Consider the following 24,958-nt stretch of genomic DNA (forward strand, 5'->3'; position numbering starts at 1 on the left):
ATTCCATTCAATATACAGTCGAATCCCGTTTCAATGAATACCGTTGTAGTGAAAATCTTTTTAACGAACACTATTCTAATCCTCCAGATAAGTATACATAGGGCCAATCCAAATACCGTGAATTCCTTTATAACGAAATTTCGTTATACCGAAGTAATTTCTCTGGTCTCTCGGAGTTCGCTGCAACGGGATTCGACTGTAGTAGAAATGGGATATTTCGATTTTATTTTAAATCGATGCTCGCTTCTTACACAGTCGAACCCCGTTTTAACGAATACCGTTACAGCTAAAATCTCGTTGTAACGGAAACGTTTCTAATCTTCAGATAAGTTTACGTAGGAATACGAATATCGCGAATTCCGATATTACGAAATGAAAAATCCGCTATAACGAATTCAAAAACAAGTTTCTGCCAATCAACGAAAGAGTGCAGAACGTTCCAAAACATGATCCTGTAAAATCAGTTTCAGAGAATTCACTTGCTGAACTGTTTCAAAATGAGTGGCCTCAAAAGGAAATAGTTTTCGATTAAAGAAGAAATTGAAATCATTTCTGAAGTTGATACTGGAGCAATGGGCGGAGATACGGGGGGCGGGCGGCGAGGTGGGGCAATGCCCCCCCCCCCAGCATCAAAAGTGGAGTGGGCAGATCTAATGTATGTGTATGTATATGAATTGACATCATCATACCCCCTCCCCCAGACTTCCAAGTCTATCTCCGCCTATGGCTGAAGCCAATAAAAACAATGTCATATCTGCATCTATTCTCTTTCAACATTTTTGTACAAATCAGACCAAACTTGGAATTTCAATTCAAACAGCAGTTATAGGATCCTTTTCCAGTATGGGGGCCTAGGTTTTCTTCGACCACCTGCCTACATCTTTTCGCTGAGACACAGAGCCGGACGATGATCCAGTTAGAACGAAGAGTTATATATATATGATCCCATAGGAAAAAAACAGACTAGACTTCAAATTCTGTCTAGATGTGTATGTAGCTGTCTTTGCAAGACTATTGTTCAAGACATTTTTCTAGAAACATTCATGGTTTCAATACACTGAACGACGAAATATGCCAGTTACCAGACTTTGGAATTTGCATGTGAACCTTTTGGATGCGAAATCTGTCATGCACTTGTTTCAAGCATTGCACGTGTTTTAGCAATTTAGATAGCACTTGTTCAGAAGCGAAAGATTCCATAGCCGGTGGTCATTCTTTGCGTCAGGGAGCCTATGAACTGATTCCTCATTGATATAGAAGGGTTTAGGAGACGGGCTATTTAGCGGCGTCTGTCACGATTTCTGTATTACACACGATTCTACTCCATTTCTTCAAGTTAACCATTCGATTGTATCCTGAGCGAGAGACACAAATGCTAGATGATTTCGTCGGAGGGCAATCGAGAGCCGAATCCTCGAGTGCACTGTTCGTCCTCGACGACTTCAAGAGCCATTTTCACCTGACTAGAACGTAACTCCATCGAATGAGGTAGAGTAGGAAGTTCCCTTTGCTTTTCTTACTCGTGTTTTCTGTCCTTACGCCATTACCTGGTGGTGGATGAGCAAAGGATTTCTTGGCCGGTGGTCATTCTTTGTGTAAGGGTGCCTTTGAAGGGCAAACTCCACGTTGATGTAGAGGCGTTCAGGCGACAAGCTATTTAGTGGCGTCTATCACGATTTCTCGTCTTCTCCTATATATATATATATATATACTTTTATCTTCAAGGAAAAGGATCAGGAATAAGAAAGAAAAAAAGGGACTGGAGAATCTGTTCTCGAGGGGATCAAGGACTTGCATCTTCAAGGAGGTTTTTTGCTGCTGCTTCTCCCTTTATTTGCAGTGTCATCTTTTTCTCCTGGAAAAGACTGCGTACCTTTTCACTTTATTTTTTGTTTCTTATCCTCCTTCCTTGGATAAAAGTAGGTCTTACCGATACTATTTTTTTTCCCTTGTATTATTATCCCGAATGGATATTGATTTTTCCTTTTTTTTCCCCCCTTCTAGCAAGTTCCTTTTTTCAGTCTTTATTCGTTTATTTTCTCAGTTGATAGCCGAGAGGGTGGAAGATTTGGGTCGTAAGTCGAATGCAATACATACTTCGCAAGTATTCTCATTTGGTGTTGGTGGTGGTGGTGTTTTGGTCATTTGTCTTGATAATGCTGTTGAAACAAACACGTGTTGCGTACTGTTACGCTAAAAAAAAAGAACGAGCATCGTATTACAGGAAGGTTATCATTGTGTAGGAGACAGCTATCCCATGAAAGATTCTCGTCACAGGAAAATATATTCATTTCAGTATCAACTACTCGATGCTTATGTGAAGGGCAGATGGCAGCACTCGATAACTTGAAAAGCCGTTGTGGGATTGAGTAATTTCAGTCTTGTTACTCATCTGTTTGTCTGGATTCGAGTTTTAGATTTTAAGGTTACTTTGACCACAAGATTTGACACGTATTGGTCTGAATTTGAACATATTTAAGAATTGTCAAACAGGTTCTCTTTCTGATGATGGGCATAAACGTGACTCTAAAATCGTTGATGACCCCTGACGGGGCGTAACTAGGTTTTTGTCGTCCGTGCGAACATTATTTTGCCACCCCCAACAACTTTAGAATTCGATCATTTTGCAACACTGTTTTTTGTTCCCTCGTAAAAGTGTGGCCCCCTTAAATTTTGCTACCCGGGGAAGTTGACCCCTGACATGAACATTCTGATACAACTCAATAATTACGAGAGGAAACTTTAGTAGATTATATTTTAATCAGTTTTGCCGTACCCACCCATAGCTGATTTTTCGTTCTTCATGGAATTGTGAACATTCTACACGAAATCAGGATTTCAGAAATCAAAAAAAAAAATAAATAAAAAATACAGTTCAACCAAATTTCTCAAGAGCCAAGCTGAACCAAATTGAACCACCAAGCACGTTTGTTTGAAAATTTCCGAAGGAGTCCAGTCAGGTCACCGCCGGATTGCGGTTATTTGAAGCATTTTGCGGTTCGTGCGGAACAAAGACATTTTATTACTTTTCCCTATCCCGCGTGACGACGCTTGAATCGTGGAACATCACCTTTATCAAGAAACGTCAACCCCAATGCATCTTCAGCTCACTCGTAAACTACCATCCAACTTTCGAACCACATTACAATGTGGAAGAGTGGGATCATTTTCCACATTTGCAATGAGCTATCACCAATGATAACCATACATCGCGAATGTTGATTCCAAACTCAAAGAAATTGCGATAAGATGCAATGCGTTTTTCTTCTCGTATTCAGCTTAGCCTGAGCACCATGGCTTCATATGGAAGAAGAAAACATTGAACTACAAGAATATTCGATTATGGGTGCATTGAGATTTAAAAAAAAAATCATTCTGCGAGAATTTCCGGCTTCAAGCTCATTGTCGATGGACCAAAATTATACGAAAGATAATCTGTGATAACTACTATCTGCAGGCGTGGGAAAAATAAAACGAGGGCAACAAAACGGAGATAAAATCTCCGTGTAACATAAATGTCAGGAATCCGTATAAAAATAAGATGATAAGAAAGAGATTCTTACGTTTTCCTTGCAAGTAATGTACCGATGTTAATCGGAAACGTTAGAACAGTCCTTATTTGGAACCGGAGAAAGCTGGAGGGAGGGGGAAAAAAAATACGATGAAGAATGTTCTGGAAAAAGTCCTTTTTTTTTTATACCTTCTAAGTAAGACGTATAGTATGGTATGTATGATGTATTTAGGAATTCGGCTGATGCTGGAGGATACTACAATGATATTAGCGGCTAAATTTATTATTATTATTATTTTTTTTTTCTTTAGTTTGTGTCCTTTTGCTTTTTCATTACGATTCCTATGTCTTTGTTGATTTGGTTCTTTTCTGCAGCAGTTTGTTTTTGAGGGTTGTGTGATTAATGTCGGTTCGGTTCGTAGGAACAGATTGTGGAGAAGAAGAAGAGGCCCCGAGAAAAACCCTCCCTCCCATCGAACATCGTGCTAAGTTGGTCATTAGTTGTCCTACGTTGAAATGCTCAGCTTCATTCCCTTTCATCTTCTTTTCTTTCTTATATATTTCCATTTTTTTTTGTGTTCTTCTCTTGTATTTCTATTTCTAGTTTGAAGGAGAAGAAAGTAATAAAAAAAGTGAAAGAAAAAAAAAAATCCGTCGTTAGTGACTGTGTTCGAGTCCAGATAAGAGCGAGCACAGTCTGTTTAGTATCCTCTTGTAAGTGCGATAAATGGACAGTTTTTTTTCTTCTGGATGTTCTTTTTTTTATCCTTAATAAAGTTTTTATTTTGTAGAAATGTTCCAGCAATAGAATTTTTGTTTTATTTGTTAATACCTCTCTCGTACTATTTCCGTCTTGGAATTGAGACACGAGACTGGCGTGAGCGTGAAACATTATTGAGAGTAGCGAATTTTTGTGTGTACGAGACGGTGATTGAGATATGTTGTAGGGTGATGAGACGTGTTTATGCCTTGTTTCGATGTGGTTACCATCGTTATATCACGTGTATAGTTTCGAAATTCTGGCGTAAAGGCTCACCGGACTTTGTCAAGGTGGGTTGTGGCTCCCAGAAGCATTGCCAAACGTTGCCAATTGTTTTGCTGCTATCAGAAGCGCCGGAAAACTTTGTTATGGGTGTTGGTCTTAAAAAAGTGTCAACAAACAAACTTTGCCAAGGATGTCGTGGCTCCCAGAAGGATCTTGGAAGCGTTGTCAAGTTGGGTAGTGGCTCCCAAAAGCATTGCCAAACGTTTTGATGCTATCAGAAGCACCGGAAAACTTTGTTATGGGTGTTACTTTTAAAAAAGTATCAACAAACTTTGCCAAGGATGTCGCGGCTTCCAGAAGGATCTTGGAAGCGTTTTCAAGGGAAGTTGTCAAGTTTTGTTGTGGCTCTCAGGAGCATCGTCAAACTTTGTTAATGGTTTTGTGACTACCAGAAGCGTCGGAAAAGTTTTTTAAGGGTGTTGCTCTTAACAACACCAATAAAACTCTTAACTAAATCCCAACAAAACATAGAATCAAGAAATACAGATCTAGCATTTTATACTCCCATACTAGCTCTATTAACAAGACTTATCATCTTCCCAATTATCCCCCTATCTGTATATCCCCTATTAGATAATAATTTCAACATAACGAAAGTGTCAACAAACTTTGTCAAGATTGGTTGTGGCTCCCTATTGCCAAAATCAGTCAAGAATGTCGCGGCTCTTATAATTTCGTCAAGGATGTCCAGGCTCCCAGAAGCGTTGTCGCACGTTGTCGAGAGTTGTTGCGCAGAAGCGGGCAGAGGATATTGATATAAAGCAGAGGTCTTCAACCTTTTCCAAGTCCCGAGCACTGCCTGTACCCATCATCAAAGGAAGAGCACCTCTTATGGCAAGTTTGACATACGAATGTATAAAATCAGGACGATATCAATCCGCGAATGCAATTTCTACAAGGTATTTAAATGGAACGTTGATCACAAGTGCTCGCGAGCACTAGATCGGGCACTCTAGGTACTTCAGGGAGCACGGTGATGCTCGCGAGTAACGGGTTGAAGAAGACTGGTATAAAGTGATCAATATTTTCATTAGATTTTACTGAACTACTTGAGTAGTAGTTATACTGTCACGAAAGCTTCGCGGGTGTAAGGTCATCAGCGCAAGAAAATCGCGGAGCTTTTAGAAAGACAGCTGCACCTGGGGGGAAGGGGGGGGGGGTTCCAACATAACCGCGAATAATTGTTCTGATTGGCTAGAAAATCTTCTATAAATAAATGATTAAGTAAGAAGAGCATCAGAAGTTGGTAAATTTTTCCACTTGGTACTGTCAGACCAGAGACACGACCCGGGCTCTGTCCCTTCCGCGATTCAAGCCCTTCACTCGTGTGGGTTGGATCGTCCTGGGGAGATCTACTTGGTACTGAGCTGTCGGTGATACGAATTCTTGCCACTTTTTGCAACTTTAAGATTTTTTGTCGGTTATTGTTATTTTGCCGCGTAAAATTGGGGCAAATGCAGAGAATTTCAATTATCTCTATATTATCGAATTTTTTTTGATCAAAATTTATCGACGTGAATGTTCTTGAAAGTACGATGAAGAGAGCTGCAAATTCTTATTTGTTATCAATTATTTGATTAATGGGGCGAATTTCTCGGAATTTTTACTAAATTACATGAATTTCCATATTCTTTTGTGCGATTTCAACCGTGGAATCCTTTTAAAATATCTGTTTGTAACGAATAACTTAATAGATGAGAGACATGTTATATCGAATATTGGGATCGGCATTACTGGAGGTAATGGAAAGATATTCTAAACAAATTGCCTTCTCAAAAAAAAAAAAAAATACATTGTACTTTCGTGGTGTCTTCAACCTGTTGTCCATTATTTTCCGAAAGAAACCGGATCACTCTGTTGTTGCCTGAAGGGTAGGTGCTAAGCGGCTCGTGATTAGTTGCCGTTTTCGACCCCACGCACCCGAAGAATTTGAACTTTACGTAACCTGAATTCACAAAATTTATGTACCTACAGGGAGTTCTTGTTTTTTCTAGAAAAAAATCAAAGAAGCCGTTCCACGGCTGTAGCTGTATATAAATCTGTTTCTGACCGTGATCTTGTTATTTAGGCTCCAAACTTGCAAAAGCTTTTGAAATTCGTTCTTTCATTTTTTATCTATTCCGGGCAATTTAGGACACTACACAAATATGGCATTTCTTTCATATGAATTTTTTTGTTCTGTATATCGTAGCATTCGGGACTTGGTCGTGTGTGTGTATTTTGGACCTGTGACGTGCCCTATTCGGCTCCCAAAGCTGAGTCCTGCCTGTATTAGTTTCTCTAGCACAACATATGATCCTGTGGTTGGTGGGTGCTGTGCTCGTGGTCGCACCATGGCCCCCACATCCTGGAGCGGGGCCCCTTCTTTAGTTAATTTATAGCGTGAAAAAGCAAAAAAAATGATGAGAACTGTCCCGGGCCCCAGGGCTAGAGCCTTGTCAGCCCTCCCCCATTTGTGGGGGCCACGGGTCGCACTGGGGGTTTGTGTTAGCTGGAAGGGGTCCAGTCCTTTGTTTGCCTGTGTGGATGATCTTGAGACCCCGTGGGGAAAGCTACCATAATCCTGCGGTGACCTTTCAGTTAGAAATTCCTTGGAATATGGACTGGGTCACCGTTCGGTTAGGATGTGGGTGTTGATAACGTTGGTGACTATTTTGTGATATAAGTTTGTTATTTTTCAGGGATCTGTTTAGACTTTTTTTGTAGGATCCTGTTTATTGTGAAAATTTTTTTTTTGTCTTGTGGTAAGAGAAATAATCTAGTTCAGTTATAGTGAAAGAAATGAAATGCAAAATTTATGGTTCCATTAATATGTAGTTTGGGAAGGGTCCGTTTTTCGGATTCTGAATTATGGGAAAAGTCCAAAAAACCAAAAAACGGACCGAAATTCTGGCTAGACAGACCCCCAGTTTTTGCTAGTATTTTAATGACATATGGGCCGTATAATCCAGGGGTTCTTAAGCTATGGGTCGCGACCCAAACTTGGGTCAAAGGAACGGGTTCCTGATATGGGCTGAACCAATTTCCACTTAATATATTGCAATCCGGTTTCAAATCCATTTCTTGCAACACTGGTTTCAGAAGTGCCTTAACGACTTAGGCTGGGACCTAGACAATTTTGAGGACCCCAGAGAATTTGAAATTGGAGAAACACCATTCGAAAATGATAAAAAGCCATTCTGAAATTAATATAAATCTCTAATTCAACGAGAGAAACCGTTGCAGAATGAATAAGAATTCTGAATTCCTGAGAGAGATAATTCCAGAAATAACAAATTCAGTATTTATGAAAAGAATAATTTCTCAGAATTGGTGGAAGCTTTCAATAATTCAGGGCCACTCTATTTGATTCGGTGGCTTTGGGCTCAGGCTCTGTTTGCCCAACTGTTGAGATACCATAGCCTGGTTTCACTAATTTCTCAACATAAACATTTTGTTAATCAGAAATACTTGGTTTTTAAATTAAAAATAGACCGATGGGTCACTAGTTGATCATATTGTTGATTTTGTGTCGTGGATCAAAAGGTATAAGAACCTCTGCTATAAGAGATATTAACCCCCGGCCCGGCAAACAAAGTTTGTCATACGGGGGTTCCACGAATGGAGCATTAGTTTCTCCACAAAGAAAAAAACTCTACATCTTACCCTTCGCGAGCAGCAATTTAGTGTCCCTGGGATTTATAACAATTACTTCACTTAAGTATTATATTTTACATTGTGATTATCACACACTGTAGATATACATTCACATATCATCATATGAGTCCGACAATCATTTGATCTTTCAACATAAAAAAAAAAAAAACCTATACAAAAACATAAGGTCAGCTGAAATATACAAAAGCAAATCAGTCCGTCAATCAGCTAACTTTCCACGAGATGGAATAACACTGCGATACAAGTTACATTTCAGTCAATTTTATGCGTTATAACTTACAGTATTAGATATTAACACATATTTTATATGCACTGCAATACACACGCTATCACGAACTAGAAGATTACATATTTTCGTGAAAAATCAGTATATCACAAATTCAGAAAAAAATATAGTACATATAAAAATTCACAGCAAATTATAGCAGAACCTCTGCTATAATCATTAATTAATAAGCCTACTTCCGACATGAATTACCCGATCAGAATTACTCGATAGGATGAATGCTTTGATCTTTATCCCTCCATTCATGTAATTCAATAACACAATTTATTTTCCCATGTGTACAGTAAAACCTCTTTTGCACGCACTCGTGGAAATTTATCCGTAAAACGTTGGTGGCCGTATCGAAGGTGTGGGGGAGGCTCTGCTGAAACTTGAATACAGTACTGACAGTAACCAACTAACAAGGTTTCTCAATTGATAATGAAAGAGATTCTGACAGTATAAAATGTGTTTAAACATGAAGTCCATAATTATTGTACAGGCATGGGAGGAGATACGGGGGTGGTGGGGGGGGGGGGCATTGCCCTCCTTCCAGCGTCAAAGGTGGAGTCGAATGATATAATGTATATATGAATTGTCGTCATCATCTTGCCCACCCCACCACCAAGTCTATCTCCACCTATGTGCACAGGTAGGCAATTAAAACTGCAAAAGAAATATTGCACTAAGTTTACATCTATTGAAGAAATTGATCAATCGATGTTTGGTGAGTTTTGCTGAGTATTCCAACTCCTTTTTTAAAATGTATTCTGAACTCCAAGGCACTAAACCCAATGTCTTTCCGTCATGAAAGTTGGCAGATTAAATACATTTTTCTGTAAAGTCTTTAAAAATGCTCGAATTGTTTATGACATTGCTTTCTTGCTGCTACTTTACCGCACACCAACTCCAGTGGGTGGTTCTTGCCCATGGAGCGTCCGGCAACCTCCATAGTGGAAGACGAGCATCTTGCCACTAGGGTGCTGCTTCCTTGCTGCTCACACACTCTACTTATACAAATACAACGCCATAACAGGCAAAATGCCCAACGAGGTGGCTGATAAAAAGATGCCCATAAAAATATGGATGTCATATATTTCAAAAATACAGCAACCCAATTAAAAATGCTCGAATACTTCTTCCATATCGTCGTCTTCAGATGACATTGCCAGTTTCTTTAATGATGTCGGCCATTCCGGTGGTATGATCTTATATTCTCGCATTATCATCTATACGAACATTATAAACTGACATCAGTGTTGCTTAACATTAACAAGCCGAAATTAAATTCAAAGTAGCCAAAAGTGCATAAAATATTAGAACATGTGCTGTCCTCTAGTGAGCATAATTTGAACCAAAATCGTAACACTGTCCGTTCAAGGATTTTAATCCAATGGAACGAATGATGAAAACGACGTTCGTGACCGTATCTGAGGGTGACCGTTGAGCAGACATTAAAAATAATTATTTAAATAGGCTTTATTTTTTACGATATTTTCATTTTTTTTTCACACCGAGCACAACTCAGGTCTATCGCCATAGGCAATTTACTACCTAGTGAGTTGTTTCGGAAGTGGAAGTCTGTGTATACCTACCAGTCTGAGTGCGTATCTAGTGTTGTGTGTGATTTTTTTTCAGTGCTGCCATCTATATGTCAGAAGTGAAGAGAGTGATGTATAGTGACTGAATAGTTGTACTGTTTATAGGCCTGTTGCTCTCTGTGGCGAGACTTTCAACGGGGAGATCGGCTCGCATTTGCGCTTTGAAGTTGGGAACCCACAGAATACCAACTTTAACCGACCACCACAGTGGCGACGGTGGGACACGAACCAGAGATAGGACTCCGCACGGGTTGCCATAAACGTCATTCCGACTACCCGGAAAATTTGCCATATTTTGAAACACAGCATCCTATTTAGTTTCTTCTTATTTCGGCGTAGAATCTTTCTGATTGGCTCACGAATACCGCATAGTGATTGGATGTGGGGCATAGAAATCGCCAATTCTAAGCCCGATCATTTCTTTTGCGTACAAGGATGATACTGGCACGAGCAGGGAATTTTTTCCCCCTGAATATTCTGAGGGAAAATGGATTAATTACTGACGTCACAAGCAGCGTGCGGAGGCGCTCTATCTCTAGGAGGTGCTGCTCGAAACCCCGGTCCCCGCGATGCGAGTCCACCTCTATCACCACAGCGGCAAAGGGTGTTTTCATTCGGCCGTAAAACGGGGGTCGACCGCTAAGACGGTTTTACTGCACCTCTCGATACGAAAGACGACAACCACCAAAAAATCGTCCTTCCAATTGATCATACCCATAAAAATTTCATCGAAATTTATCTATATTATATTTTTATCTAATTTATCTTTATCTATATTATATACTTATCTAATTTATCTATATTATATACTTATCTAATTTATCTATATTATATACTTATCTAATTTATCTTTATGTATATTATATACTTATCTAATTTATCTATATTATATACTTATCTAATTTATCTATATTATATACTTATCTAATTTATCTATATTATATACTTATCTAATTTATCTATATTATATACTTATCTAATTTATCTATATCCTATTCCTATGATCGAAATTTCTAGAAAAATCCCAACATTCAATATCCTCGGATCACTATCGAACGGAAACGCGCTGAATAAACCGATAGCATTAGCTGGTATCGGGAAATATTCTTATAAGAAAGTTGGAAAATAGGAGGAATTTATAAAGGAATCCAATAGAAATTTAATTTTTTCCCCCTAACAATTAAGGCAAAAAGGGAACGAAACAAGAGCCCTGCGGGAATCCTTCCCATGTTCGGCTCTCGATCATTTAAAAGAGTCGCATCTCGAGCCTCGGAGGCTCTCTACGAATGGAGCAAGAAGATAAATATCATTAAGTTAATTATTAATTGAATCTTATACGGAGCTTTGGGGGGGGCTTTCTTCGATTATTATTTTTTTTTTTTGGTTTTGTTTCGTACGGTGGCGAGGGGGGCGGCGGCTATTCTTTAACTTACGGACTAATTAGAGAGCGTGTATCTTGTCTTTTATGAGGATACTTATTATCATTCAAACTCTTTTAAAATAGAGATATATATTTTTTTAATGATATTATTTGTTTGCCTTTCAGTGTTATCTTAAGATTTTTATGTGTTTTGTGTTTTCCTCTCTCTCTCCGTTAAATATTTTTCGAAAAGGTTAATCACGTCGATTCCTTCGATTTTCTCCACTTTTTCTTCTCTCCCCTCTTTCTAATTTTAAATCTTTATTCAAGATAATAAGAACCTAGAATACGATTTTTTTTTTCTCTCGGTATTCTATAATAAATCTTTTATAAAAGATTCTTAATTAAACCATCATTTGGGTCGTAATCAGCTATTGAGATTAATGTATGTGTTTGACTAGATATATTTTGTGCTTTTAGGATAAAATTAGTTATTTTAGAATACGTAGTGTGTGGAGAATGGAAATTATTTTTACATTATCTAATGTTTTACTACTTTTTTTTTTTTCTTTTAGCATTTGCGGATGGACGTGGAGTCGTTATAAGAGAGGTATGTAGATTTTATATTTGAGTTAGGCCGGGATTACGCTATAAATGTTTTTGTAAAAGTGTTTTTATAAAACTTGAGAAATACAACCAATAAACAGATCGGTTGCATTCGCTCGAACGTAATCGATCAGCTTAACTTTGTCAAAGTTATTCTCACCGAAGGGGAATATTTTTTTTGTAGGAAAAAACAGTTCACATTTTTGTCTGCACAGGGCGCTGCACGAAACTAAATCTCTGGTAGTATGTAAATTAGAAATTATAGTGCTATGAAATGCAGGGTGAACGATTATTGGTTCATTTCTGAGCACTATTGAAGTCGTTTTATCTCGGCCACGAAGCCCGAATACTTCGGACACAGAAGTGATTGATGAAAGTCCAATCAATCCTTATTTGCTTTCGTGCAGCATCCTCTATCGACAAAAATTTTAACTAACTTTTTCTGTCTCTACCAAAAAAACTGTACGGCAACAATGGTTCCTGGGCATCAATCACTTTCGGAATGCTTACTTCGGTTATCGTGATTCCTCAGCAATGCGTTTCAGACATGCACATGCCTTTACAATGGTTTGTCACTTCTTTAATGCTGTCATTGTTATGTATAATAGTTTATTCCTTTATAATAGTTTGTCACTTTTTCAATCCTCCCAGCAGTCGAAGAAAATCCGGGCAGCGCCGGGTATTATAGCTAGTTACGAATCGAACGGGGCGATTGTTTGCTAGTCCTACGACTCTTGAACGATATTTAGTGGCAAATCTCACCAATTCGGGAAAAAAATAAACAAAAGAAATAGCTAGTAATATATATCTAAAGCCAACAGCCGTTCATCTCTTTTCTGTATCATATAACGTTCATGGCTCAATTTCCATACGGGGCAATGCAGTCTCGTGATTTTGGTTCCCGAAATCGAAACAAAATACATATTTACGGATTAACCGACCATCTTTGATCCTAGTTGGAACCCCGTTGCCACCAATAATGTTTCAAAATCGTTGACCCTAGTTTCGGGAAGGGGGGGGGGGCTTAATTCTTGCCTTCTTGATCCCCTCCCCCCCCCCAAATGTCGAATTCAGGCCCTGATAATGTTAGTTTTTTAAATGATCGTCCTTTCCTCATCTTAGAATTAAATACAATTACTCTCCGTGAAAACACGGACGTACGAAAACCCTACTAAGAATTAATCATTATAATCCCGATTACTTTTCAAATACAAATCGATTCCGTGTGCATAAGAGAAGGATTTTTTATTTTGGTCCCGATTCCACCGCGATATCCAAGAAAAACCATCTCGGTGCCATGTGACTATCTCGCGAGTAATGGTGGGACCATTACCAATAAAGCTGTGCGCGAATCGATTAGCTTCATCAGTCATCCATAAATCGCTCTACTGATGATCATCGATTAGATACTTCTTCACCATCGATTACGAGAGAAACGCTGGGAATTCCAGGGTTTTCCAACCCGCTCCCCACGCTGCCCGCTCTTGAATCACCAAATGGAATCCGGGATTCCATCTCCATTATGGAAGAGAAACTGTTCCAGTAGCTTGTGTGAAGACTATCTTTTGACGTTATGTTTCGACAATGAGCATGGCTTTTCTTTTTCTTTCTACTCCTTCGGCCTTTTGATCAAAGATATCGCTGAGATTTTTATTCCTGACACATCTTAATGAGATTCCTGACTTGGAGATACACGCGGATGTTGGGATAGTTTCGGATGGATGTGGACCGAGATTAAGATCAAACGGTTGAAGACGGTATTAAATGGAGTCGTTGCGGCGCTGCGTAATGATGATGATGTCATCTCTGTTGAACGATTGTCTTCATCAATATCTGAGTTATTTGCGGTGTGAGGTACGTTCAGGAATTACGGTACCCGGGGCTCAGAAGTAAAAAATCAGAAACGTCTTATGATTTTCTCAAAAAATAAATAAAAATGATAACAGAATTTAATGAAACTTAATATTGCTAAAGGGTATAACATGAATGAGACATATTTATACCATACAAAAGTGTAAGTGTAACTACTCATGACCTATGAGTTGTGATCGTGGATCCAGGAATGACCTATAAAGATAGTAGGATGAATTATCAGCTATTGCCGGGAGATATAAATAGGTACACATGTGCAGGGGCGTAGCCAGAAATTTCGTTCGGGGGGGGGGGGAAGACCAAAGTGATAGAACAATAGATTTGGCCATCTTTTTCCCTTTTTTCGCTCATTTTCTAGCATTTCGAGGGGGGGCACACCACTAAGTCCCCCCCCCCACCCGCTACGCCCTTGTACACATGCCAATATCTGTACCTCGCCGCGACGCTTCTGAAAAAGTTTAGCGGCGCACACTTTGAGAAACACTGCTTTAGTCCTCTGAGCATTCAGGAAGACTCCGCCAAACACATGGTGACCATGCCAACACCGACGCTATGTATCAAGTCCAGAGTTTCTCTCTGGATCAAGACGACATCGAATATAAGTTTCTCAGCCCATGTTTGTGAAAGTGTGCGTTGCGGCTCGGCTGCTAGGGTCGTCGCGAGCTGAAGATATTGATTTGAATTGGTTCTTTTATAAGGGAAAATATGTGCTAAAATATTCTGTGGAGTCGCAGATGCACCATGAGTTGGGCAAGGTGGTGGCCGCTGTCGACAAAAGTTGAGAACCAACTCGTCACTTAAAAAATCTTAGTCTCTGAACCTAACCTCAGTAAAACCATCATCAGCTATGAATGACATCTTTGCACAATGCCAGTCGCGTTCTCTCACGTAGGGAAGTGAGCAAGATGCAAACAGTGGGTCTTCTGGTGGCAAAATGCTCTCACGAGGCCTCGGAAAAGAGTGACCAACAAATGACTGATTATAGTGGGAACTAAAACGTAACAAAAAGAGTGGCTGTAGCAGCCCTTTGACACATGACTGAAATTGTCAAATGCCCATCTCATTGGCGGTCATCTCTGACGCCCTTGCTCAGTCCTGGATATGAATCCGATTTCTTGAGTCTTTCCACAGATTTTAGACAAAACTACATTCAAGCCTGACATTTTCGTATTGCTACCTTTCAATCTACCAACTTTTCACAATCTTATTCCCTCATATAGGAATAAACTTTGGTGGCACTACTTGTTGGACAGAATATTATATCTCTCATTATCGTCGATGTTGTACGTATCGTTTATTACCACTTTCGCAGCGCCACCTATGAGTTGCGCACACTGTCTTCTAAAAGTTAAACACACGGCTGCTCTCTTATATAATGTAACGACACATCTCTTTCATCGTGTGCCTCTATATTGGACGACTAGTGGAACATGAACACATGGTGCTCGGGCCCCGCACAGTCCTTTTCTCGTGGAACCTTCAGCGTACAGTGCTGGCAGATATTGTGTTACCAAGTGACGTTGCAACCATGGATAGTATGTAGCTTCTTTGCTCAGGGCCGGAACTAGAGCGGGACGAAATTTAGGGGGCGGCAGTTTTAGGTGGGAACAAAGAACACCGTTATCGAATTTAAAAGTTGCGGAGGTAGCAAAATAATGTTTGCCCCTGGTGGCAAAAATCATAGTTACGGCCCTGTCTTTGCTCTATCCAGATTTTTTTTTTTGTGAGCAGCGATGATCACACTGTGATTTTTCCAAATGTTGGAAACTAGGTTTTTCAGTAAAGAAAATTCCTTGCGTATTGCCGATTGATTGGCTCCATCTTCAATACGTTTGATTATTTTTATTTTTACCATCAATTGAAAATGCTTTCCTCTTTACGGAATTTACCATTTTTACCAAAGATACTGCTGAAATGACAAAAATCCCCGTTTAGTCTAAAGCGGTCATATCTCATATGCATATGAAGACAGAAAAAAGGAAGACATTAGATGCCTCTAGGTCTGTTCTACTATAATTCAGATTTTTCAAGGGTTGGTTAGAAAAGAATGGGGTCTTGCAGTGGACCAGTGGATTCCTAGAAACGGTGGTTGAAGGGTGAAAGAGTGGGATTTAGAGAGATCCTAGTATGTGCAATCTTACCTTTGAAGAACTGGAAGAAAAATCTGCGGAAGAGACATTTCAGTTCACTATCTGCGTTCAAAGTGACATTAGTTGAATAGATGCTCAGTTGGGACCACTGAAAAAGATCACTATAACGTAGAGTTCACTATATCCCGGGTTCACTATAGCGAGGTTCGACTGTATAAGCCGCAGGGCCGTCTTAAGAGCATCATGGGCCATGTGGTTTTTCTGAGGCCCTACATGGTAATTTCTAGAATTTTTTTTTTACTATATCTCTTTTGTGAGGCCTCTCTTTTCTTTTGAGTGCCCCCGGGCCGTGCGTTAAGACGGCACTGATAAGCCGTCACATGCCCAGCCAGTGTATGTCATAACACAGCTACATGAGAAATATCCGTCCAAATGATATCGTCATTTTCAGGTCAAATATTTTAAAGAAGTTTGAAATAATGAATATCCTTCCTCAATTCGAACGCTATTATAGATACTTATAGATTCATACAGAGAGAAATAGGGTTAATACATGTCAAAGAACTCGATTGCTACGAGAAAGTATGCCATGATATTGAATGAGGAGCAAAATAATAATATAAAGAGAAAACAAACTTTCCTGTGTAACATCTGCTTCCATGAAGGATTCTTAATCCAAACTGGTTCAAGGGTTTTTTTTTTGCATCGGCTCTTCATTGTGTTCCTGTTCAAAGCTTGTCAGGCAAGGTGGTAAGATCTAGGCTCTCAGTTCAGGTCAAAAAGGTTGGCTTTTCAACAGAAACCAAAGGAAAGTAGCATTTGAAGTGCGGAGGAAAAGCTTCTTTTTCCCCTCCTTTCTTCGCGGATTGGGCTTTCAGAAGAAATAACCCTTTCATAAAACGAGAATATGTAAGAAAAAGAATGCTATTCCACAGCGTATGTATTTTTTGCTATGGCGTTGTGTCCTAGACAGGGCGTGAACATGTGCAAGTGATGCTCTTGACAGCTTTTTGGGCTTTTTTGTAGTAACTAACTTTATGTAGAGAGGGGAAAAAGTAGAAAAACCAACAGATTATACTGGTTTGTATTGTCGTCGGGAATTGTATAACCATCACCGGAACTTTTTGAGACGTGTTATTCTAGTTTCTGTGAGAAATGATACGATATAAAAGAATATAACATTTATTTTAATCGATGTTTTTTTTTTCTTTTCGTGAAACTGCATTAAATTGCTTGCTGTGCGCCAGTATGTGACTCTGAGTGGAACTTCCTGTATACAAAGGAATGGAAGCTCTGCGGCCAATTCTCTAAAATTTGACTATGAATATGAAAAATGTACGAGGTGTCCCGTAAATTCGTAAATAGTGAAACCAAGATAGAAAAAATCTTTATACAGGTATTATCGGTATATCGAAAAGCTGCTGTTCAACATTAGGGTGCACACATTTCCACACAAGACTTAAATCATTCTTTAACGACTTTTTTTTTTTTCTATCGTTGTAGCGAGGTTTCACTGTAGTTCAAAAATTCACAAATGTTGAAGGAATTGATATATTTTAATGCGGTTTGCGGAAAAGTTATTGTCACGAAGGGGGGTATTTTTTGGTCCAGAAATTTTTTTTTGTTGTTGAAAGAGCACTGTACCAAAGCAAATCTGGAGTTACAGTTAAATCTCGTTATAACGACTCCATGAAGACCGGAGAAATTACTTCGTTATAACGAAATTTCGTAATTAAGAAATTCCAGGTTTTTGCATTTATTCATGGGGGGAATAGAAAAGTGTTCGTTAGAACGAGATTTCCGCTATAACGGTATTCGTTAAAACTGAATTCGACTGTATTGACCCAAACTTTTTTCAATCTCTTCTGTGTCCGAAACGTTCGTTAAAGCTTCAGCCGGTGAATCGTGGCTGAAGTGAGACAACTTCACCAATAGTGCTTCATCCACCACAAAATATCAACATCAGAATGAAAACCTTATATAAGCTGCGGTATCGGAAAATTCAGAAATGAGCTGTTATTCGTCTGGCATTTTATAAGACTTTAATTTGCATATTTCCAAGGGTTTGCTTTTGTGCAGTGCCTCCTATCCGCAAAAATTTAAACTAATTTTTTTTCCGTACAAAAAAAAAAAGTCCCTTTCGTTAAAATACACTTCTTCCGCAAAACGCATTCAAATATGCCGATTTGCTCAATTTTCATGAATTTTTAAACCGTTTACGAATTTATGGGGGCAGCCTGCATTTTTCGTTCAGGATCAAGCGTTTAATTCTGTGGTGTTTATTCAGAACATATCTCCAAAAATGGCTTTTGATCTGAAAGCAAGTCTTGCTAATTATAACTAAAATTAGAAGTGAGATAAATGCACAAATACGTGCTCACGGCTAAACAACATGCCGATGTATATTTTCATTTATATTTTTGTATATATGCTTTATTTTTTTTATTTTTAAATGGCAATGAAAGTGCTTATATCTCAGAAATGTGATTTTGGAGGTATCGTGATCTGACGAAATACCCACAGAATTTTTTGATTCCTTTTATGAAACACACTGTATGTTGATGCATTCACGAAGCCTTCAGATAATTCGCTTTACTGCGGATGTCGCTTGAACGTAATACGTACGGAACGACTTTGATTTAGCGTATTATAACACAAAGCAAAGACAACAAGGCAAAGGCAAACCCAACTTTTGCTTTCCGAGGAAACAAAACTCGATTATCCTGGAAAAGTAGACATAAATAATCTCTTTGTTGTCTAACTAATGCCATCTCTGTATAGTTTTCCCCTCACAGAAATATATACAAAGAGAGGATATGAAGAATAAGAATCGTATAAGGCTTATTCTGGACAACACACAACAGACGGTGTCATATCCTGGAACTTTTCATCACAGATCTGCTGATTCATTATGTATTAACCTCCTCGTGATCCAATTGGTTCGTATACAGTACAAGCAAAAGCGTTTGCCAGTAACCGTGGAGCCTGTGGTGCCTCTCTGAGTGGACGAACTCGAGCATTAATTTCTATGCTTATGCAATACACTATACTTATCAGGTGGGACGGATAATGAACGTGTGGAGATTGTTTTGAGAGATTTTTTTCGGTAATAACTATTAAATATTATTTATGATTTTTTTGGGAAATTATCAGCGTGTGCTTTTTAAGTTATCAATTGGTGATTGTTATCAGAAACTCAGAATCCAAATCTGATCACATTAAGTGGCGTGCAATGTATAAACTTGTGCGCACAGACTTGCAGTGACATTTTTTCTACTTCTATGGACTTGAAGAGAAAAGGCTGGATTATATTGAACGGGCCGGATTATCGAATTGAAAACAAAAACATTTGTCTCAATTAAAATTTGCTGTTCTTTTTAAAACCGGTGTGCAGTAAGAAAATAAAACAATCTAGGTTATGGTACCATTTCTCGTCATGTAACAAAAGTGTCATTTTTACACATGCGCTACTTTTATGTCGTGCAGATTTTATGCGCGAAAAAATACCGGTTACACACTCACATTTTTTATGTTCACTCATCGTTTATTTCCATGATATACATCACGGTGTAGATTTTATGCATCACAGTAACTGTTACTAGATCTTTGTGCCTACCGCAAAATTTGAGCAATAGTTTCTCTTTGGTCGGCCTAGAAAATGCTTGTTCGAAAAAAAAAAGCAATCTGCTGTGCAGCTGGAATGGTGAATTAAATTAATTCCATCCATAAGCATTTTCTCCTAATGCCATCATTTGTTACGCAACTTCGGTGCATTATACAATCCTCGACACAAATCTCTCGGGAACAAAACTGAAGGCAAGCAAACGCGCGGCATGAATAATAAATTTTGACGTCTATAAACACAGAACAAACAATAAATAAATTTATTTAAATAATGCAAAAAAAAACCCATTGAAAGCACAACCGAGTAGTTATAAAGGCAAATAAAGGAAAGAAAGAAAGAAAAAAGGTTAATTAGGGTAAAAATTTCTCTTATATTTTCTTCTCCAAAAAAACCTTAATTCTATTTTCATTATACGCACTTGCTTTTTTGCCATTAACCAAAGCACATGCGCCATTTTTTTTTTTTTTTTTAATCACGCGAGTCGAAGTTATGCAAATTAAAACTGGAAAGAGAAAAGAAATACTAAAACATCATAATTGAAGATTTTTACTTCAAAAAATTTTGAACTGATGGTAAAACAAGAACCAGAAGAAGAAAGAAGAAGGAAAAAAATTTTCCCGAGGATTATAATGCAATGAAATGGGAATAGATGGCGTTAAGTATTAAATAATAATATTTAAAAAGAAAATATAATACGACCACTGCATACAAGCATTAAGGATCAAAAAAGGAGAAAGAAAGAAAACCAAATATGTTCCTCCATTTTTAGGAAAGAGAACGGGGGGGGGGAAATATGCAAATTTTTCCGGAGAAATTTTTTTTTTCTCTTTTTACAAAAAATATATAATTTTTAGTCGCGTATTTTGTAAGAAATTAAAAGAAAAATTTAAAAAATGGAGTGGGGGGGGGGGAAATATTTTTCTCGGAATATTATATAAAACGAAAACGAAAGTTGTTTTGGGATTCGGTGGGAAGGCATTTCACCAGGAAAAAAAAAACTGGATCGATCAGAGGAAAAGGAAAAAAAAAATTAGGAGAAAAATCCTTGTACTTATTAATTTGAAGGCGTAAATTGATGGGAGGTTATTTAAATAATTCCAAGCTTAAAAGCAGGCATTTAAAATATGCAAGGAGGTGTTCAGCACCGTTTTCGTGGGGTGAAGGCTGGCAGCTGCAAACACTACATTAGACTGAATAAAGTTAATTATAGGTTTCCTTGCAGCTTGAGAAAGAATAAATATTGCTTTCGCTTAAAAAACATGTAAAAATTATGGATGAAGTGAAGAAACACACTGTTTAGCATTATATTGTTTTAGCCGTTACTTTGATATATTTCTTTAAGACTTGAATACTACACGAGTGTTTATTTTTTTTTGGTGGTGATTTTGTTCTATTAATAAATCCGGTGTATCGATATTGAGTAAATCGTCATTGTCTTTTCTCGGAGAGGGGTTGAATATTTAGGATATGTGCTGCCATCTACTCTTTTTAAGGTGATAAAATGTATTTTGAGAATATTGTGGGTCTGTTGGGTGTTGTATCGTTGTATTTTTATAGTAATGTGATTCCAGTTTTTTAAATTAGTGAGGTTGATGGTCTGAAAAAAGTCAGTTGATTTATCTCACCAAAAATAAATTATTGATATTTTCTAAAATTTCATACTAAGTATCTTCATAAATTAAACGCATGTGAAATTTGCTTAACAGCGTTTTAAACGAGAAATCGTTGAGTTACCAATAGGTTTGATATTCAAGATTTACTTTAATTTTTATGTTTTAAAATAACAGATTTATTAGGGTGTGTCTTAATACCTACAATCTAAAGGTTCTCGAAACCTACAAACTGGCTCATCCGCCATCTTCAAGCGAACTGTGGCGTCAGTGCTATAGCCAGTCACTGTTGGCAACCGTTAGCTTTTTTTTTTTTTTTTTTTTTTGTAATGAGCATATGTTACTTGGTGTGGCAGAACCATTTCTTGTTTGTTCAGAACGATGAGTCCGCTCTCCTTTTTTGAGCAGCTTAGGTTGAACTAGGGTTTCTTGAAACCCCAGTATGATTTATCCGAAATCTTTGGAACAGGTGTGACGTCATTATTATCGCTAGAGTCAATCTCTCTTCTGCGTTTTTTTTCAGCGATTAGACGCCACTTAGGCAATACCAGTTTTTTTTGTCCAATCTGAAATGGAAGTATCACTTTTTTATTTAACGATTACGGATGTCACAACCAGGGGGCGTCTAAACCAGTTTTTTTGTTCAAACCTTTCTAGGCGCTTAAAGCCAGGGCCACACTCATGTTAAGCTTGGCCTAATAATCATTCGCAAATATTTGCTTCCAGTATTTGCTTTCCCCAGATTCAAAGAAGCAGTAGCGGCATGGGCTGGCTGCACACTACTGGCCGAGCTTGGCGCAATATTCCTTGGGGAATATTTGCTTCTAGACCACTCTCCGTTTTGTGACTGTTGGCGCTCTTCTACCAATGTGTGGCCGGGCGTATTGGGAGATCGGGAATGAAAGCGGCATCTTTGACTTGGGGGGGGGGCGCGGGTTTGGAAGCTGGAAGGTACTCAACCTACCTTCCAGCATTTAAAGATCATTGCTAATGGTGTAGCGGCCACACTACTGCCCATGACCACTCTTGGAACGTATTGGGCCACCTTGACACGATTGTGGCCGTGGCTTTACTACAATCTGAGACGACTAAGTAAATACAAATTTCCAATCCCTTAGTAGTCGAAACGCCTTCGTTTCTTTTGCAATTCAACGAACAAACCAGACAATTCATTTTGCTTACCATTTTGGTACATCTGTAACTGACTCAATGGTAACCATCTCCCTAGCTAATACGCATAGTTTGATAGTTAACGTTGACGCATAAGTACTATGATGGATGTCCGATCTTCTTAATATCGACTAGTGGCTATTCAAGTAGAGTCGAAGAGTCAAGCCTTATCATGTCGATGCCCAGGGGAGATTTCTCAAATAACGAACAGCCTCTTGCCGTCAGAACGTTGAGAGTATCCCCAAGGGGTAAGCGCCAGTGAATACGCATTACGTTGTGAAGCACAATGCCTTTATCGTGTACAGTATTCTTCTTTCAATCAATATAAATTTGTATTTATCTACATCACCGTTCCCGTCGGCACAGAACTGCATCCCGTAAGCGTCTCATCAGTCTTTCGCTGTAACCAAAGATAGAATAATAAAGATTTCATACCCAATCTGGCACGGGGATTTCTCCCGGTTCATAGCGTTAAGCAAACATACAGAGAGAGGATTTTGAGAGTAAACATTGCATATATGTGTACATATATATATCATAATCAACGCGTGGGTCCCTGGATGATGTAGTCGGATACGAAAGGCGGCGCAAATATGCTTCATCCATCTCAGTCCGAGTCAGACTTACACGTGCGAGCTCTCCAGAGAGATTAAGCGGAACAGAGTTGGTGGGAAAAGACCTGGAACTTTATCGAAAAGATTACAACAACCAATCAACATTAATGTTGAACGGTCTCCGTTATGTTTAACCTGGAATTATTATACGACGGCGTCTTCTCAGGTGGAGATTATCGCTGTTTAATGCATGACCGTCGAAATGACATGCTCCAAAGACGTATTGCTCGATCCTCAGCCAATCACTTAATGCTTTCCCTAATGTGAAGTCGACAGAAGAAGCGTATTCTGTGTGTGTACGCGTATTCTATTTTACTTACCAAACGGAATAGTGATTTCGGTGTTTCACGCATTGCCGCGTTGGTTTTAGCGGACATTTACATTTCTTCACGAGCAGATTTCTGATCGAACTCGATGAGGAGACGCCATTGTTCAATCATCGGAATGCTTGTATGGACATGCTGCAACAGGAGTAGACCGATTTTGGGGAATTAATAATCTGCATCATGGGAATCATCACCACGTCATCTGAAATGAGGGATGTACAACCTTTCCAGTCCATCGGGCGGATGAGTGATATTGCTCTTACACGCGAACCAGAAACTGATGTTTGTATGGTGACCAAATGACCCCCGTTTTTACGGGACATTTCTGTATTTTTCGAATATTTTTAACCGTTCCAACTTTCTTACGAAATTTCCCGTTACCTCGTGAATTCTATGGGAAATTTACGAAGGAAGATCCACTGAAATTCTCATTGGATTAGCATATTGTTTGACAAATGATCAGACGCCAGGTCACCATGTCGACTTAGAAAGTGTTTGCAGCCAATACGAATATTTTATGCATGTAAATTTTCCACCAGCGAAAGAATCACGTTTTTCTTTATATTTTCACAATATTTGGTCGGCGCCTAGATTGTTTTCTCAATTTGCCTGGCCGTGGATTGACACGTAATTTGCTAAATTTACGTTTAGTTCGACAAATGTGTGGGAGATGACATTCGACGATAACTATAGTTATAGTTGCCGAAGTATAATTTATATAACTTATGAAAATAATCTTCGATCTGACTGGAAAACAAAAATCCGAGTAAATTTCCCAAAGTCGACATCGTGACCTGGCGTCTGATGATTTGTCAAACAATATGCTAATCCAATGAGAATTGCAGTGGATCTTCATTTTCGGATATTGACAATTTTTTGGTGATAATTAGCGACATGACGTATTTTACCGATTTCCCTACGGCAGTATTGTTCAAAGTGTGCGTCGCAGCTCTTAGGGAGCGTGATGAACCTTTGTTGTCATTGTCGCGATCATCTGGAGATACGGATTTGTGTGCATATTAAGGCTTTGAAGTTGTTCTTTTGTGAGATAAAATATCAACTAAACTACTCTGGGGAGCCGCAGATGAACTATGAATTGGGTAAGAGAGTAGCGGGTAACAAAAGAGTCTGAGAACCACTGCCCTACGGGATCTTATTTTACATGAGGATATATGGCCGTCTTCGGCATACATTGTGTTTATAGCGTATATATACTTTTCTTCGAGAACACTTTCCGCGGACCGGATGGAAACCCTTGGTGGGCCGCAAGTCGTGCTCCCTGATCTAAAAAGCCTATCCCGAAAAATGACTATTCCATAAGATCATCACAAGTCCAAACATTTCCTTTTTTGAACCGAATCCAACTCAATGTCTTAACCTTCTATACTGTATTACAAAGGCTATCCTCCTTTGTCAGGAGGACATTACAATAGAGCATCGATTATCAGAATACCAATCAACCGAAACCGTTCCAGCCGTCAAATTCGAATTTGCGCCATGTAGAAGTTCCTTCCAGCTGCCGATAGCGGCCACTAGTGCTTCCCACCCCACTGAAAGCTTCAAACGTTATTACAGAAAGGCATTGCTGCGTACGGTTCTCGCCAGG

General features: G+C 38.8%; 1 protein-coding gene across 2 annotated transcripts in view; it reads left to right on the forward strand.

Moving 5' to 3' along the window:
* LOC149071513 (semaphorin-2A-like) overlaps positions 1–24,958 on the forward strand; it is a 422,721-nt gene that overhangs the window by 82,420 nt on the left and 315,343 nt on the right. For both annotated transcript variants that reach the window (XM_089247967.1, XM_089247968.1), the window contains exon 2: positions 12,015–12,049. The gene's annotated coding sequence lies outside the window, so the exon portion shown is untranslated. The remainder of the gene's footprint in view (positions 1–12,014; positions 12,050–24,958) is intronic.

Source organism: Pholcus phalangioides, unplaced genomic scaffold (assembly GCF_987345545.1).
Source record: "Pholcus phalangioides strain wild (caught in Gottingen) unplaced genomic scaffold, Ppha-v1.0 ptg000018l_1, whole genome shotgun sequence".
Taxonomy (NCBI): Eukaryota; Metazoa; Arthropoda; class Arachnida; order Araneae; family Pholcidae; genus Pholcus; species Pholcus phalangioides.